An 18962-nucleotide genomic window follows, 5' to 3' on the forward strand; every position below is an offset into this window, starting at 1 on the left:
GATTCTTCCCCAGACCCTCAGGGCCACCACTGCCCGGCTGCCCACCCCACCTCCACCCTCACTAGCGTTCTCGGCAGGGCGCAGCTTCCACCGCCCGCCTGGTCTGCCCCAGAGCTCCTGCGCGCCGGCTGGACCAGCTGTCAGGTTAATTGGGTCCTAGGACTTGGGAAATATCCCGCCAAGAGCACGAGTGCGCTAAGGTAGAGAGTGAATGGAGAGGAGGTCCTTAACCTTTTCCAGTCCCCTCCCTGTGCTCTAGCCCGGGCGAGAGCCTGATCCCGGGCGGCTTCAGACTGACGCTCAACTTTTACGGAATCAGTCATCCACCCGCGGGGACTAGCAGGGGGCTAGAGGTCGGAAGCCTCGCCGTTTGTGGACATCAAACTAGTCGGTGCAGACCGAGGCTGCTCAGGCCCCGCGGGGAGTTGGTGCGGAGCTGGAGCTCGGCTGCAGGGGCTAGCTCTGGTCTCTGCCCCCAACCAGCCCGCTTTCCCGAGGGGTCCAAGGCCCGCATCCCAGGCTGGCTGAACAGCGGAAGAACTTCACATAGAGCCCCGCGCAGGCCGGGGTGAGGGCGGTGCGGAGGACTTGTCCCCCTCCTCCGAGCAATGCATCCCCCAGTCCCGACCCGGATGGCGCCCCTCGGCCGTCGCACTCACCTCGGCTGGCCAAGCTGAGCCCCCCGAGCCGCTGGCACAGGAGGGAGGCACGTCGGAGGGGCCGAGGGAAGAGGCTACTCTGCCGTGTGGACTTGTCTCCTCGTGGGAGTAGCAGGGAAATGCTCTTCAGAGCTGCAGGAGGCCGGGGTTCCCCGCTCCGCTCCAGAGCGCACTGATCGCTCACTGCCTGATGCGTATTCTACTCCCCAGCGCGCCACCCAGAGCACTCGGCGCCGCGGCCGCCTTTTATTCGCCGCCCGCCTTTGTTTGGGTCCGGGCTCCTACCACGGGGCGTAGGGGTGTGCGGGAAAGGCTCTGGAGCCTCACCTCCCCCCTCGCCTGGCGCCGCCGGCCTCCGCGCCGCGGGGCCTTGCGTTAGTAGACGGCGAGAGGCTGCGCTCCGCGGCGCACTGCTGTCTCCGAAGCCCGCCGCCAGGCGCCGCCGTGGCCGTCGCTCCCCCTGCGGGAGCCAGGATGTGGTACAGCCGGGCTCTCAAAGCCAACGGGCGGGGGCTGCGAGCCGCGCAGCGACCACTAGGGGTAAATTCCCGCCTCTGCAAACTGCCCTGACCGGGCCCCCTGCCCCGCGCCCCACTTTCCTAGGTTCCCACGTCTCCCTGTCTGCCCAGACTTGGCAGGTCACCAGCCTCCTGGACACTCGAGGGCATCCCCAGGTCTCCTCCGGAGGGAGCTGCCAAGCCCAGCTCCTGGCGCTGTCCCTTCCTTCCTTCTTCTCCATTCACCTCTCTGGCACCAGAGCCCAGAGCCCTGCCAGACCCTGAGACTGGGCATCCCTCCAGCTTTAGTACATGATCTGCCCATATCCCTGGTTCGCGGGCCATGAGAAGGCACTGGGGAGCCAATGCTGCTGCCTGGCTCATTTCTTTCCATCAGGAAAGAAATACTGAGAGGACACTGGCATTTGTGTTACCCAGGGATAGTCAAGGCAGACACCTCAAAAGAGGACCCGCTGCCAGCCCCCAGCTGCAGGATTAAGGGATTTTACTTATGGAAGCCAGAAAGAAGGGAGGCTATTTCTACTGTTGTGTGAGGGATGAGCTAGGAGTTTGTCATACATCCTCAGAGCGTGTGCCAAGAAAGGAACAGAGAAAGTAGATTGAAAATAGATAAATGCAACCCCTGCCTCTAGGAAGTGCCCAGCTTATGGGGCTGATAAGACCACAGTTGAGTTCTAGAATGAAACACCAAGCCCCAAATCCACACACAGGTGCTCTACCCATGCCCAGCCCCCCAGCCCTTCTTCCTAAAAGAGGAAGACTGAGCTGGGAGCACCTCTAATGTCAAAGTGCCGAGTGGAGCTTCTGCTCATTCCTCACCTGCCACTCCTCCTCTGTCTCTCTGATGTGCAGCCTCTGAGAGCTCTACCCACTGGCTGACTGCCAACTGGACACATTGGTATTTATGATTCTGGATGCCCTGAGAGCTAATCTATGCAGGAGCGAATGGCCCGAGCCAGTTTCCCTGCCCTGGCACTCACTCCCTGTAGTCGTGGGAGCCATGGCCAGGCTGGCCAAGTCTGTCAGGGGACTCCCAGTGGTTCCATCTGGCCTAGAAGACACTAGGGCTGGGGACAGCTCCTGGTGTGAAGGGTGCCACCCTGAGCTATGAGGAGAGAGGGGGACAGGAGACCTCTCCCAATAAGTGAGTGCTACTGCCCCTCAAGATCAGGGGCCACATCTGACATACGAGCACAGAAGAACAGACCTAGCACGGCCCTGCGAACTTCCAGTCCCTCTTGCCACATCTCAGAGGGAAGGCAGAGAATGTGGGGCCATGGGAGAAGGTGGGAGGGAAGGAGAAGAAGGAAAAGATCTGTTTTTAAGGGAGTAATAAGGGAGACACAAAGTATGTTCCCAAGCCCAGCTGAGAGCGAAGGGTTTTCTTTGCTGTGTGAATGGCTTACTCTTTTCTGTTGGTTTGAAGGCTGATTCTAGGAGCCTCCTCAAAATTATCCAAGGCTCCTGCACTGTTCCTCCCAGTTTAACAAATCCACAGGGAGTGCCACTGATGTGCCCAATGGGGCTGGGTCACCCTCAGCCCACATCGGGGGATGCAGCCCCCACTTCCCTGGGAATTATTTTTAGTAGATTTTCATCCTAGCTTCATGCTGTCTAGCTGGCTAGAGCTGGGGCCACCTCCGTCACACCCTCCCCGGAACCCTCCCTGGCCTTCCAGGACCTCCAGATGATCTCCAGTGGGGGCTGGGTTTGCTCAGCTCTTGATGGGGGATTTTCTGGGAACAGAAGGTACAGAGACAGAGGCCCAGTGGAGTGGGGAAGACGGTGGGGAGTGTGGTACCCAGAAACACTGGAAGGATGCAATTTTCTCAGGCCATCAGCGGGGTTTTAAAAATGCAAATGGAACCGGGCCTTTGAAATATGCCTGCCATAAAGTGGAAGTGGTGGTGGCAGCGGGAGCTGGTGCGGGTGTGGAAAGTCATGAGAATCCTCCTCCTGGAGCCTCATTCTCAGACTTCCTCCCTTCTACTCCACGTTTTGCCTGAAGGATAGGATGCCTTTTTACAGGGGCCTGGGAATGCTGGAGTCAGAGATCCCTGCCCAAACCCAGGGCACCTCCCTGAAGCCTTCTTTACCTCCAGGTGTTAATTAGAGATAACTCCGGTAGTCAAATGATCCACCCAACTACAAAGCTGCGAAGAATGAGATTCTACATCCCCCTAGCCCCCACTCCAGTGCTGTCAAAAGTTCTTCCAGGGTCTGACTTAAATGCATCTTGGTACCAATAAGCTGCTTCCTCTGGCCTCTGTCTTCACGACTAATTGAAAAGCCTTCTTTTACAAGGAGTTTGAGCTATAAAGGGCTGCTTTGTCCTTAGCTATTATCCCTTTATTTCTATTTCTCTTTTCTCTCCAACCATGTCTGAAACAGGGCCTCTGAGCCCAGCCTCTGATTCCATCATTCCCAGTAAAGCCATATTTCTGTTTCACCCCTTACCAGCTATGTGACCTTGGGACTGTCACTTTGTCTTGCTAAGCCCCAATGATCTCATCTATAAAATAGGGATGGTAAAAGTATCTATCTCATAGTAGTGGCTGTAAAGAGTTTATTAAATGAGATAGTCTTAGTGCAAAAACAGCATTAGCACAGGGCATGGCACAAACCAAGCTCTAAATAAATGTTAGCTGTTGCTGCTGCCTCTCCTCCTCTTCTGTCTTCATCTTCATCTTCATCTTATTCTTCCCTGCTGGGCAAGAGATGACCTAGAGGTGACCATAGTGCCTCTCACTTCTTCGCTCCACCCCTGGTGATAGGGACTGTGTATAAATCAAGTTCTCCTGCTAGATGGTTGAGCAACTGAGGGGAAGAGTATATGGGGAAGGATGGGGGTATTTATTTTTTTAAATGCAGTAGATTAAATTGTTTACCACATTAGGGAATAGAGTAATTACATTTGTAAGTATTTCCCTTTTCAATCCGCTAACACACTGACTTCAGCCCCAATTCAAAGAGCTTAGAGATATCCCTCTAACCTTACCTTCTCTGGGAAGCTACTGGGTAGAGGCAAGTGAACCTGGATGTGCTGGGAAGAATTCTAGATTTAGGAAACTGTGTTTTATTTTTCTATGTGTCTTTCATTAACATTTATTAAATGACCTTGGGCAAGTCACTTCATTTCTCTGAGACTCAGTTTCCTCAACTGCAAAATGGGAATAAATGACCTCTGCCTATAATATGCCTGCAATGATCTTTTCAGCTGTGTTGAAGCACAGATTTATAGGTAACGATTTGATCATTAGTCATATATAATTATATATAGTTAGAGAGCATATGATTGATGGGATGATAAATCCTTGTTTCCATGACTTTCAAGGTTGATTGTGCGTCATGTGATACAATGAATACAAAAAAAAAAAAAAAACCTCAGGCAACTTGCCCATCTTCATGGTGAATGAATCTCTGACTCAAGGTCATGTAACAAGTCAGTGGAAGAGTTTGGGCTGCACCCAGGCTTTCCAGGTTTCAGCCCCAAGCTTCTCCCCAGCCCCCTTCTCCCTGAAGTTATGTTCAGGAGGTGAGTGTGAGTTTATGGGGGAAGAGTATAGAAGGGCTAATAATTCAAGAGAAGAAAGAGTTCTGGGGAAAAGTGATAGGGCCAGACTGGGGTGGGGGTGCTGCAGATAAGGCCTGGGGGAGGCTGGACAGATGGTGGCCCTTCACTCCTGCCTCCTCCAGAATTTTGCAAGCAGTGGGCTTAGCATTCCTTTCCCAGCCTTGCCTGCCTCCTCCAAAGAAGCAGGCAGCCTGTGCCAGAGTGAATATAATCCAAGTTATTAATTGCCTGCAACAATTAGCCCCAGTGCCTGGGCCTGCAGACACCCAGGCTCTGAAAGAAGGAGCCAAATTACAGCATCATCAATATTCACCCTGCCGCATAATCCTCTCCCAACATGACTGTCCCCTCATTCCGCATCCGTGTTTCTAGGGGGCCTTTGCACTGACTTCAACATCCAGAGAAGACCAAATAGAGGCCTTCAAGAGTGAAAGTCAACAAAGGTTAGACTCCAAGAGGCATTGCACACAGCAGGGCTAAAGCACTGGCAGGGAAGAGCAGGGCCTTGCCAAAGATATGGACAGTGTGGCATTAGACAAACACTGTCTCATTGTGTGGGAGAGAGTAGAACCTGCGGGCTGAGGGTTTTAAGTAGAATTCTGGAGGGTTTATTGTTAGAACTGGCTTGAAAGGAAGAGATCACTTCCTGTCTCTGAGCTCATTTCCTTATCTGTAAACTGATGACAGTGGCCACACTTCCCCAAGCAGGGAGATGCAGGCACACATAGCAGCCCAGCGAGTGGCACAGAGTGAGCTGGAAATAAATGGTGGCTACCGTGTTCTATGTGGGAAGAGCCTTGGAATGAGATTTCATGCTTCCTGCAGGTCACCTTTCCTGGGGCAGGGGAGTGGAAGTGTGGGTCAATGGGGAATGAGGTAGATGGGAAGTTAGGAGGCCTGGATGCTGACCCCAGGTTTGCTGTAACTTACACTGTGATCTTGGTGCCCTTTCTACTCTGGCCTGTTCCATAAGTAGAACAGTAGAAAGGGGGGCATAAGTTTAGATGAGCTCTAGATCCCCTCTAACTGTGATCTTCTAGGACAGCATGGATAGAAGGAGTGAGTTTAGAGTGGGTAGGATGCTGTGGGGAATACAGAATCGCCAGTTCTTCAAAAGGGTGAATAGTAGCAGTGGTAAAAGTGATGGAACTGCCAAAAGAGCATGAAACCAGTTACATAAACAGGTAAACCTAGAATCTGTTGATTCTGCATCAGTTTAAAAAAAAAACCCACATACCTTCGATCAAGACAGGGAGATAAAGATCATTGCCTGGTTCAGAGTTCTTGAAAGAGGCTGAGTAGAAGTCCCCAGCGCAGTCCTTGTCTTTGGGGTGTTTCAGGACCATGGACAGTGGGGGGGGGTGCATCCTCCAAACAACTGGGCCCTTGGTTGGGATCAAGGGCAAAAGGATGAGGGACCTTTTGGCCACTCAGTTGGACCCCTGGAGGTGGTGTGATACTCAGTGTGAGCGATGCTGAGGCTCAAGAATAACTCAGTTACAGCTGGTGGGGGTTTCTCAGTGCCCAGTGGGGCCGCCCAAGCATAGAGGGAAGGGTCGTGTGTAGGCAGGTGCACCAGGAATACCTAAGGCTCCTGGTGTGCCTGCCTGTATGAGAGCTCTCTCATGACTCAGCATGGAATGCCAGCCCCATATTCTCACCCTTCCCTTCCCTCTTTGTCCCTCTGGCCATGGCTTCCTGGCACAAATAGGCCAGCATCTCCCCCTGCCCCCACCAGCCTGGCTGACCCAGTGGCGCCAGGAGGCAGGCCAGCTTTAACCCTGACCACCAGTCTCCATCTGGGCCTCTGCAGTGACAGCAAGAAAGAGCTTTTCTGGCATTTTCCCAGTCAGGAATCTGTGTGGCTCTGATGGGCTGCCCCAGTGCCAGCTCCTATTCCAGCACATCCAGTGTGGGCAGGGCGAGGAGCATACTGTGCCAGAGAACTCTGTGGCCAGGGTCCTTGAGCTGGAATGAAGGGCTGCTAGACAGATCATCAGTGCCCAGGCAGTTGAAATACCTTTTAGGCACCAAGGGGTTCTGCTGACAACATCGGCACCAATAATAATTAATGGCTACCATTTATTGAGCACCAAGCATTGTACATTCATTACTTCATTTAAACTCACAACTGCCGCATGAGGTGAGTCTTCTTATCTTTATTTCCAGGTGAGGAAATTGAGGCTCAGGGAGTAGGCTCCTTGAGGTCACACAGCAGGTAAATACTGAGGACTCAATTCTAGGCAGTTTGATTTCATAGCCCGAGTTCTTCACCACATTCTTATTCCCATGTTACAGATGAAAAACCTGAGAGTCAACGAGGTTAGGAGTCTTGGCCAGAGCCACAGAAAGAGTCAGCAATGGAGAGGATTCCAACCGAGGTTTGCCTGTGGTCGAAAATACCACGTTTATCTGCTCTACTGCTCCCCGATGAACTTGGTTCCTGTTGCGTGCCCACCCTCAGAGCACCCTACTGTGACACTTGGGTCTCATCTTAGGTTTAAAATACACCTAAACTCATCTTCCTGTTCATCCTTAGGGAAGTCACTTCCTGTCTCTCTCTCTGAGCCCCAGTGCACCAAAGGAAACATCCTAAGGCAGAGCCTACATCCCAATCTCAGAAATGCTTTGTCTGATGAGATTCGTCCATGCAAACTAAACTAGAAGGGCCATCCTGCAAAATGGCAGGAAAGTTTCCAGGATCCAGGAGGTCAGGGTCATACCTACACTTCCCAAGACAAGATACAGGTGCCAAGGCTCCTGGCTATGGACACGTTATGGTATTGGCATCCCCTGACACAAAATGCCAGGCCATCTCCCAGCTTCTCATTTACAGATGGAGAGACTGACACCCAGTGTGGTGATTGCAGTGATGTGGTTGCCTCTCAACAGAACTGTCCTCTTGGCCACCCCTCCAAGGCCTCTGTGTCCTTCACAACACCGCTGGGTCCTCATTTTGCAGCTGGGCACGTCTGAGGACAGCTGTTCATTCTGGCATCCAGGACCACATCTGACAGATGTGGCAGAAGGATGCAGGAGGAATGCATGAGTAGTCTTAATAGCTACTTGGGGATTAGCCCGGGCAGGGCCAGCATGGTGGCTGTGCCTGGGGACCTGGGCCAGTGGCATGTTCCCTTACCCTCCTCTTCCTCCTCCTCCCCCCCCTCCTTGTTTTCTTTCCTGTCTCTCCCCCAAAGCCCCCAAACTCCTCACCTTCCCTCCTTTACACACCCTTCTTCCCTTGATAATGGCCACAGTAAACATTTATTGAGCACTTACTGTGTGACAAGCCCCATACCAAGTGTTTTACATGCATCATCCTCTTTAATCTTCACAACAGCCTTTGGAGATTAATCATCTCCCTTTTAAGGAAACTATGACTCAGAGGTCAGCTAACTTCTGAGGCCACACTCTCCTGTCCCTCTGCTCTGCTGGGGACACTAGCACCACATCAGATGTAAGATAGGAAGGCCAAGGGTAGTATAATCCATTCTCTCTTGGCCTGGGGTGGATTGATTGGCAAATGCTTTTTCCCTTTTGATTTTCCTTTAAAACTCTAGGCTGATTTCACCTCCCCGCCCTGGATTGTTCCATTCTCGGCACCTGCTAATCCTTCTATCCCCAGTGTGTGTAAGGGCAGCCCAGAGAAAACCTAAGTCTAGGCCTTCCGTCCCCTGGACCTGGTAGGAGGGGCCGGGGGAAGCCGGGAGAGCGTCCAGGGCGCCCAGGAAGCCCCAGTGGCTCCTGCTGTTCCCTGCAGGAGGGTCTGCTGCTCCAAGCACTCCACTCTCCACCCCTTCCCACTGCCTGCAGGACGCAGTCCTGGCACTCAAGGCCCTCTTTCTTCAATGGTCTCTCTCCTGTCAAATGGCTGCCCTCTCCTTACCCCCAGCAGCCCTGACTTGGCTCCTAGCTGAACAGGTAGCCCCTCGTTGCTCAGACACACCAGGCTCCTTCATGCTTCTCAGCTTTTACTCACATCCCTCCATCTGCCTGAAATGCTTTTTCTTCTTCTCTACCAGATGATATATTACTCACCCTCAGTGCCCAACTCATTCCTCCCATGATGAAGCCTCCCCCAACTCTACCCACTCTCTTTCCCCTAAAGAGCCTCAACTATCTCTCCTCTTTGCTCCTAGAATGGTTTCACACATCTATTTCTGCATTTATCACCGGCTGACTTGTTTTCTATACAGAGCCTGCTGTGTGCGGGTGCATGAAGTGGGAGGTTGCATGAAGACTCTGAGGGGGAAGGTCTGCCTAGGCTAGGGCTGGGAGCAGGTAGGGGCCGATCATGAGCAGCAGAGCCTGAAGTTCTGGGACCACCTGTATCAGGACCTCGCTGCTGAGCTCAGAAGTCAAAGTCAGATGCTCTTCTTATTTTAGAGATGGGACAATTGAGGTTTATTGAAGAGATGACTTTCTCACGATCATATGGCTCTTTGTGGGAAGACTATAGAATCTGGGCTCCCATTTCCAATCCTTTGGGGTCCCCAAAGTCCCAGTTGTAGGGCTAGGCTGGTGCACACACTCTCCCTCTGTCACCCAGAGTCCCTAGTCCTTCTTGTTACCTTTATCAGTCAGCTATTGCCACAGTAATGCTGTGTAACAAACCACTTCAAAAATCTCAGTGGCATTTAACATTAACACATGTTTTGCTGACAGGCCTAGAAGCTGACTGGAGAGCTCTGCTTCAGGTTGTGAGCCAGCTCATGTCTGCTCCACATGTCATGTTCAGGGCGCGGCTACCCTGATGAATTTCCTTTCCCAGCTATGGCAGGCGTGCAAGAGGGCTCAACCACAGAACCACAGCCACAGAAAAGCATCTCAAGCCTCTTCTCTCAGTGTATCTGCTGCCATCCTATTGGCCAGAGTAAGTCACCAGGCCAAGCCCAAGTCAAGTGGTGACAAAGCAGACCAGCCACGCATGGCAGGGGTGTGAATGTGAAATACCGCTCCAGGAGAGCCAAGAATTGAGGCCACAATTCAATCTTCGGTGCTGTGCTTATGCCTCCACTTTCCCCCTAACAGATTGGAATTGATAACTGCCTGCCCCCCAAAGCCCCCAGACAGGTTTCCCCAGCTCCCTTCCCTGCAGCCGCTACCCAGTGGAGCCTTTAGCTCACTCTCCGCCTTCCCTATCAGAAACTTAGAAACATGCTATTTTCAAAATAACAGTAGAGAAGAAATATGCAGAGAACCATCAGGCTCCATGAGTTGAATGCTAAGCAAGACTGAAGGGGCACATAGTTTGTTTAACCTGAAAGAGTGGAGAATAACCTTCATCCCTACCTCCCAGCCCCGCCCTTTGTCCCAAATCTGAGAGGTGTGCTTTAGGGGTCCCTCAAAGCTTTGAGTCAAGTTCTTACAGGATCATTCATCTATGTAGCCTCAGAACCTTACTGTGGAAACACTTTTATTTTTTGCCATCCTGCATCTTTTCACCATTCTTTTGAGAGCGGCCACCAGTTTCTAACAGAGAACCACCATTCCCCTTTGGGCTCTGGGATTTGGGCAGGAGGAGCACACATGTGACCTGGGTCTAAGCCAACCAGAGTATCCCATCATCCCCTTCCCTACAGGGATTGGTTTAGGGATAGACGCATGGCAAATCCAGGCTAATAAGAATTCAGTCCTGGGCTTTTTGTCAAATTGCTGGGCCTGATATGAGGAGTTAGAGGAAGCCAAGGAGAGGCTGTTTTTCCTACAGGACTTGGAACTGAGAGGATACAGGCTTTGTGTTACCAGAAGCCACAATGCCATCATGTCAATTCCAAGAATAAAGTGTGCCAACCTCATCATGAACTGAGGGACAGAGACTTGACTTGAGCTCCTAGATCAAGCTATGCCTGAAATCCTATTCTACTTTTGGACTTTGAGACCAAGTGGAACAGAATTTCTGTCACCTGTAACTGAAAGAGTCTAAGTAAACTTGGAATCCTTTAAGCATAAAATTTTGAACATCTAGAGCCAAGGGTGCTTAGAATCACAGATCTGTTGAATCTCAGAGAGTTGATGTCCTTAGACATTAGGCCTTACTGAGAGGAACATGGAGAGGGCCCCAAAGCTATGGATGTGGAAAAGGGGAAGAACCAAAGTGCCTTTATGCACCTTTATTGACGTCAACACATTTGTCCTATGCCTGGAGCTCTTGCAGCACCAGGCACTAGACTATAGACTAGCCTGGGTGAGCTAGCGCAATGAGATGCACAGTCCCAGCTTCCTGGCCTCGGCAATGACATCGACCTGTAGCCCTTCATGGTTGTGTTCCTGTGTGGCACCCTCTCACCCCTTCCTCCAAGGAGAAGATGGAGTTTGAGCTGGCCTTGGACAGTGCAAGCAGTGTTGCTAGGAGAAGCTGCCACACAAGGGGGTGGAAAGCACACGGGATGCTCAGGAAGGAGAGGGGGATGGTGAGGATGCCCCTAGGGAGTGCTGCATTTGGCCCGGCAGAGAAGCCTGCCCCAGACTGGACTCCTCTGAGCCAGGGGCCTGGCCTCACTGTGCCAACCTCCAGCTTGGCATCAGTGCCCGCTCTTGCTGGCTGACCTTTCTGAGTAGATATTTCAGGAAAGGAAATGAAGCTCACACCTCTGGCTTCCTTACCTGCTGAGACAATTTTCAAAGTTGCCAATGGCTGACCTGGCTCCTGGGCTGCTTCCCTCTGCCAGGGATGAAGCTGCCACTGGCTTTTTTCCTCTCCTGCCTGGTCACGGCTCCTGCATCCAGCTTCATTTCCAGTCTGGCCACTCTTTCTTGGAAAGCAAATGGCTCTTTTGCCCTGAATGAAGTTCCCTGAGCAGAATAGATCTGTGTTCTAGTTCCACTTTCTCCAGTGACTTGCTTCTTCTGTATCTTGTAACTGGAGGCCTCCCAACTAACGATGAGCCTCACTACACTCTTAAGAAATGGGCCTTACACTCCCATTCTACAGGCAAAGAAACCAAGGCTCTGAGAGGTCCTGACTTCATTCATCCAGCAGCAGCCATTTAACAAATACTGGCTGAGCAGTCTACTTGCCGAGCACTGCACTAGGCCCTGAGGACACCAAGGTGACTAAAATAAAGTCCTGCCCCACAAGCTGCTCAGTCAGGGTGAATAGAAGATTGGCTCAAAGTCATAGATCCTCTTTGAACACAATAGGTGCTCAGTCAATGCATGAATTGGCTGAAGTAGCTTGTGGGCAACTGGCAAAGAGGAATCATGAGCAAAAAGACAGCAGAATATCAAGGATGCAACAGGAGAGAGAGATGTCAATTTCCAGCCTCGAGGCTGGGTTTGCAAACAAGAAATCTATCATCTTTGAGGCTGTTTGCTAAAGACCAGAACGGAGATGAAGGAAATGAGGGGTGGTGGATGGTGTGCTTGGCTCCTGCCTGACAAAGCAGCTTGGAACCTGCAGAGGGTGTGCTTGGCGATGAGCTCTAGAGTGGTCCCTGTATCCCCTCAGCTGGGGTTGCAGAGAAGATCAAAACAGTGCAGTCAGGATGGCATGCTGGTAACACTGGTAACAGGAAGGGAGAACCTGCCAACATGAGGAGAAACCCTTAACGGCCTAATTAAAACGCCTTGACACATGCCCCGCCTCAGAGATGACAGCAGGTTCTTTGTCTCCTCTGGACCTTGCTTCTCAAAGTGTGGTCCATGGACCAGAAGCAATGGTGACACCTGGGCATCCATTAAAAATGGATACTCTCAGTCCTATCCCAGACATACTGAATGTGAAGCTGCATTTTCAATAAGGTCCCAGACTCTCTCAATGCTGGCCGCACATTAGAATCACTAGGGGATGCCTGGATCTCCCCTGGGGATTCTGATTTAATTGGTCTGAGCTGTGGCCAGGGAAGCAGGACTTCACTGAGATATAACTGACATTTAACATTGTGTAAGTTCAAGTTGTACAGTGTGTTGGTTTGATACACGTATGTATTGTAAAATACCGTGGCATTAGCTAACACCTCCATCACACCACATCACTGCCATTTCTTCTCAAGTGGGACTTTCTAACTTCTACAAGATAATCCAAATGTGCATCTGAGGTTGACCACTGCTTTCGATTTCCAAAGACATTTCCAAACTTGACTTCATAAGTCCTTCAGTACAACCATAGGAGCTCAGGAAGGTGAGGTTCTCTTCATTTTTCAGAAATGAGGTTATTCTCATTTTTCAACCGAGTAGGTTGGTGTGGAGCAGGGGTTCTCAAAGTCAGGTCTCTAAAGCAGTCGCAGCAGCATCACCTGGAGGTTTATTAGAAACTGCAAATTTCAGAATCAGAAACTCTAGGGATGAGAACCAGAATCTGTGGTTTAACAGGCTTTCTTTTCCAGGTGATTCCTACGCATGCTCAAGTTTGAGAACCTCAGACTGGGAGAGATCTGACATCTCCCACAGCTCTGTGTGTCCCCGGGCTTCCATCTCTGCATGTGGAAACTGAGGGGACTGGATCAGATCCTGGCTCCCTGCGGGAACGTGCAGACATTCCCCTGGCAGACATTGCTAATCCATAACAGCACTGTTTCCCACTGAGCCCCGGTTGACCAGAGAGCTTTCCTCAGCACATTCCCCCTAGGGAGTGCAGCCCTTCCAGATGATCAGGGTTGGCACTGAAATTAAAACTCTCTTTGTGATCCCAGATGCTCTCTGATCTCTGAGAACACCTCCACCTCTAGGTTAATGGCAGGTGTGGGCCTTAGACCTAAAAGCACCTTAGGGAGCTTTTTCTCCCTTCCTCCTCCTCCGCCAGCTCTAAGGAATGGAGGAGCCAGTGCATCCACATGGGCCAGAAAGATGCGAGGAAAGGCAGGTGACCCCGCCCCTGGCTTCCCGTCCTTTCACCCTCCATACTCTGCAAAGCCTGTTCCCAAACCTGATAGACTCTTCTTCGCCTCCTCCTCTGGACTAATCTCACGCAGCCACCAAGGCCCAGCTCAACTGTCACCTCCTCAGTGAAACCCTCACAACTCCAGGTAGGGACAATCGAGCTCTTCCTGCCTGCTTTACGCATCTCCACTGTCACCTGTGGACTGTGGCTCCTAGAAATCAGGGACCATCAGGACCCCTAGCACCCAACCCTGGGCTTGGTAAGGATTAACACTCAAGACAAATGCGACTGAATGAAGCACCCAGGTTCCCAGTGTCAGGACACCAGATGTCCTCATGGGCCCAGCAGCCTCCTGGTCAGTGTCTTCTATGCCTCATTCTAATGGCATATTGGCCGACTTCCCACCTGCCAATCCTCTGTCACTCAGAGTCCGGCGCCGGCCCTGGCATGTGCTGAGAGGTCCCCTGCACTGCCCGTCTGGCCCGGCTGCTTCCCAGGAAAGTGGGAGGCAAGGAAGTAGATAGCAGAGGCACACCTGCATCTCCAGCAAGGAGCTCACGGGCAGGTTAGTGAGGCGGTAACTGCTGTCAGATTATTGACCCCAGAGCGGTGGGGAAGTTGGCCCCAGGACTGTAATCACGCTCACACATCAAGGCCAGTTTCAAGGACCTGGAGATGCTGCCCTCTCTCCACTTGCCTGCGTGCCTCCCATGGCTGTGCTTAGCCTGGCTGGGAGGGAGGACGGGTGGGGCCCATTCAGTCCACACTTACTGAGGACCTACTGTGAGTTCAGCCACAGGAGAGATGCAGTGGGGCAACAAGGAGGAGATTCAGTCCCTGCTCTTAAAGAAGGATGAAAAGGGGAAGATGTGGGCATATATTGAGCATGGCCTTATGCCACATCTTGCATGAGGGTGATGTGCATTGAGCACCTACTGCATACCAAGCCAAGCGTGCAGAACCTCCCACACATCTAACCCTGACAACAGTCCTTGCAGGCAGCTTCAGGAAATGGGTTTTCATTCCTGTGCCTCCCTCCCCTCAGGGATCCAGCTCTTCCTCATCCAAGGCCCAGCTCCAGCGCCATCTCCCAGGGGATGCTATGGGCATGCCATCTCCTCTGGGAAGTCTTTCCTGATCTTTTGGGCAGAACCCTTGGCCCTTTTCTCTGCTTTCCCTCAGCAGCGTGTCCAGGCAGCCCCCTTCCCTCCGCCTGGAGTTACTGACAGCAGGCTGCCACAGGTTCAGCCCTTCCCACTGGCCAGAAATGATGCCAAGCCCCACCGTGTGTTCCCTCAGAACTCCCCACCCGGCTACCAGGGAGGTACTGCTGTTACCCAGTTTACAGCCAAGGAAACTGAGGTCCCGAGAGGCTAAAGGATTTGCCCGAAGCCACACAGCCAGCAAGAGCCAGAGCCAGAGCCAGAGCCTGACCCTAAGCCCAGCTGGTTCCAAGGCCATTGGATGAATGACTCAGGCTGATTCCTGGGCACCTGGGTGTGGCTGTCCCCGAGGACGTCCACTGGCCAGTTTAATAAGAGTAAGCTGAATCCTCTGCCCTAACGTGGCTGTCTCCCACCCCATGCCCCACTTGGCATGGAGAGACGTCTTCCCTGAAGCTCATGGAGGGAGACTCAGGAGGTTGTGTTCCCAAACCAGGACACGTGCCTATGTTTCTGGGGAGAAAAAAAACCAGTCTGGAGAAGTTGGGCATTCACCTCCCGCCACCCCTACCCCCACCCCTGGGGAATTTGCATATCACCGTTACCCATGATGCTCTCCCTCCCACTTCACATAATAACTGCTGAACAGTTTGCATCGGAAGGAGGATTCCTGGATTATGGAGCCATGATTCTAAATGGCTGTTTATCTGTGTTTTGCTTCATTTCTTTAAAAAAATTGTTAAAATTTAAGTAAGTGAGTTAAATGCAAAGGAAATGGAAGCTGCAGACATCACCCCGCGGAGGCTGGTACCGAGCGTCATGGGAGGAAGAGACTCGGGATGTGGGAATGGCCACCGTCAACTGCCTGCTGGCATTCTGGGCCTGCTCCCTACCGGTCTGTCACAGCTTCCCTCGTCGTCTCCCCAACTGTAGACATGTGGGAACAAGAGCCCAGAAAGCTCAAGTGATCGGGCCAGGGTCACACAGCTGATAGGCGGCAGTGCTGGGATTAAAACATCTGCTACCTGATCCCACAGCCAGCTTTCCTCCTTCCCGTGGTGAGTTAGGACACTTTTCAGCTGTCTCTCTCTGAGCCTCATTGGGGCCACTCTACTGTGATGGAGGAGGACATAGAGGCCCAGCTGGTTAGGACCCACACCTGCAGATGCCAGGCTCTGACCTCTGTGGGCGGGGCCCTGTCAGAACTGGGTGGGGAGATGCAGGGGGAGTCACAGCCCTGGCCTGCCCCAGGGAGCTCACAGTTTCGGGGATAAGATGCAGGGCCCCTTCATGGTGACATGCAAGAATATATCAGGCAAGGGGCACATCATGGCACGGATGCTCCGGCCCTCTCGTTGCTCCCCTCCCAGCTGCTCATCTGACTGGCCCTTCAAGGAGGAGTAGGATCCTTGCTTATGCTGCCAGAGTCAAGTCACCACGTCGGCAGTTTATGCATCATTAGATCTTAGACAAGTTGCTCAACCACTCATCTGTAAAATGGGGAGAACTATAGCATCTACTGTGCAGGGTTACTGTGGGGCTTAAATGGGTTAACACAAAAGTAAAGGGCTCAGGACACTGCCTGGCATTAGGACCTCTGAAGTGCTCAATCAATGCTGGTGGGTAGGATTCTTCACGCAATAACTCACTGGGCACCCGTGTGCTGGAGACATAGAGGGGGGACCCTGCCCACTCAGAGCCTGCAAGCTAAGGGCCTGAGAGGGAGGGGCAGATGGATAAAAACCACCCTGTGTGCTGTGAGCTGCAGTGCTGGCAAGCACAGGGCATTAAGGGAGCCTAGAGGCGGAAGGTCAGTGACGACTCCTGGGAGAGGTGACAGCTAAGCTTAAGCTTGATGAATGAGGAGGCATTCACCAGCTGGCCAGTATTGGGAGGGGGACAGGTGGGCAGGTAGACATGAGTCAGGCATCCAGGCAGCGGCACATTTAAGGGATGGTGAGTGAGTGACCCAGGATGTCTGGGTGTCAGGTGTGTGAGTAGGGTGGGCCCTACATCTGATATGACTGATATGTTCATAAGAAGAGAGACACAGGGAGGAGAAGGCCACGTGGAGACACAGACACGTGAAGGCCACGTGCAGTCAGAGGCAAAGCCTGGAGTGAGGTGACCTCCAATGCCAAGGACTGCCGGCCATCCCCGGCAGCTGGAAGCGTCTGTCTCCAGAGCCTTCAGAGACAGCATGGCCCTGCTGACACTTTAACACTGAGCCTGGCTTCCAGAACTGTGAGAGCGAACATTTCTGATGTTTTAAGCCCCCAGCTTGGACTCTTTGTTACAGCAGCTGTAGAAACTAATGCAGGAGCCAAATGACGTAGGGCCCTCAGGGTGGAGGGGGTTAACCCCACAGTGCCTGGCTGCTGCTACTTCTCTGCGCCCCACTTGGTGCCCGGGGCTCAGCAGCACCTCACAGGGACCTGGGGCTCTGCTGTCTGCCCGATGCGCCCACATCACCCTTGCCTTCACCCCCAGTGCCGCTTCCTGTTCGGTCCCCGCCTCTGTGCCCGCGACCAGCCGGGGCTGGAGCCACAGCAGCTCATCACTGAGATATACAGCTGGCCTTGGGCAGGGTGACGGGGCCCGGCTGGGCCGGCATGAATCATGTTTATCGCCAAAAGGAAACAAAGGGAAAGAGAAAACAAAGCCCTGCAAGGGGAAGATGGGCAGGAGGGGGTGAGGCGCCCAGCCGGGGGGCGGGGGCCTGGCTGAGAGGCGATGGCCGCAGAAAGACCCATTAATTTCCTGATGTTTGCTCCAGGCCCCGGACCAAACAGCTCGGCGCTCTGTTGAGGTTTATCTGTGCGCCTCAGCTGTGAAGCGTGCTGCGTGCCAGCTTCTCGGGTGCTTCAGAGGTTTGCCAGGCCTGGGAGGGGGCGGGAGGCACCAATAGCAGCTTCCAGCCCCTCCATTACCCCAGCAAAGGCCCGGCTTTCAGCGCTGTCCATGGGTGAAATTGCGTTACATCTGTCTGATAATGAGGTGTTGCCGGCCTCGGCGTGGGGCCAGGAGCCGCTCTGGCCGCCTGCCCTGGCCTGAGTGTCCCCCAGCCCAGAATGGCCTAGCCTGAGAAGCGGGAGAGGGAGGGCGTGGGGGATGCCAGGAGAGGAGGGGGAGACGGTGAAGGCAGAGGGTCAGCGCCAAGGAGGCCCAAGGGGGGCTGGAGTTACGGAGAACCACTGTGTAACCAGACCCACGTTGAGTTTTACTGCATCATGATAATAGTGTTTTCGTTCCCTATTGCTGCTGTAACAGATCAACTGGGTGCCTTAAGGCAACAGAAATTCATTCTCTGACCAATTTGGAGGCCAGAAGTCCCAAATCAAGATTTTAGAAGAAATGGGTCCTGCTGGAGGCTCTGAGGGAGGTTCTGTTACATGCCTCTCTCCTAGCTCCTGGCGACGGCCGGCCATCCTTAGTGTTCCCTGGCATGTAGACGCCTTGCTCCCCAAACGGCCCCACTTACACAAACAGGGAGGACAGAAGGGAGGGGCAGGCTCAGGGCAGGAGCAGGTGGAAGACAAGGACCTTGGAGCTGACTTCAGAGGAAGGAACTGAGAATAGGCCCCTCCCTCTCAATGACACCCATCATTTGGCTTCCCAGTTGCACCCCCCCCCAGCCCCTGCCAGTATCCCCAGTCCTGCTTCCACTCTGCCCCGGTCCTCCTTCAGATGTGCGGCCCTCTGCAGGAGCCTGTTTAACTCATTTTCCAGGACGCATCTTGCTCACTCCTCTACTACGAGAACTGCCTGGCCTTTCTCCTTCCCCCTGCTCCTGCTTCATCCAAGGCTCTGTGCATCTCCTTTCACTGGCCAGCCTCCAGGATACGAGCTCCTGCAAAGCAGCACTGGACTTTTCTTTCTGATCCTCGGGCCCAGAATGGGAAACATTTCTTAATGATCTCAGTTAATGACATGAGCCAATGAATGAACGTGTGGGAAAGAAGACAAATGACAGAGTCACCAGCCCTGGTAGCCCCAGCATGGGGCCCCTCGCCCTCTCTCTCTGGCTCCTGCTTCCTGTTTCCCCCAGCCCACACCCTACAGGCGAGGGAGCCCCACGGGGGTGAATTCAGTAGCCACTCTCCCCAACACCCCTGGGGAGAGAGACCGTGGTCCAGAGTGCCAGCTCCAGCAGGCACCAAGAGTCACGGAACACTGCCATCTACATCCCACCTCTTCTTGCAGCCTCAGCCGTGGGGAGACCTGACA

The 18962-nt window shown here is 53.0% G+C and overlaps 1 protein-coding gene across 1 annotated transcript in view; it reads right to left on the reverse strand.

The window, feature by feature from the left end:
- Positions 1-862, reverse strand: part of DISP3 (dispatched RND transporter family member 3) — a 48540-nt gene extending 47678 nt beyond the window's left edge. The window contains exon 1 of the mRNA XM_072975400.1: positions 660-862. The gene's annotated coding sequence lies outside the window, so the exon portion shown is untranslated. The remainder of the gene's footprint in view (positions 1-659) is intronic.
- Between the last annotated feature and the right edge of the window lie 18100 nt (positions 863-18962).

The sequence above is a fragment of the Vicugna pacos genome, chromosome 13 (genome assembly GCF_048564905.1).
Source record: "Vicugna pacos chromosome 13, VicPac4, whole genome shotgun sequence".
Classification (NCBI taxonomy): domain Eukaryota; kingdom Metazoa; phylum Chordata; class Mammalia; order Artiodactyla; family Camelidae; genus Vicugna; species Vicugna pacos.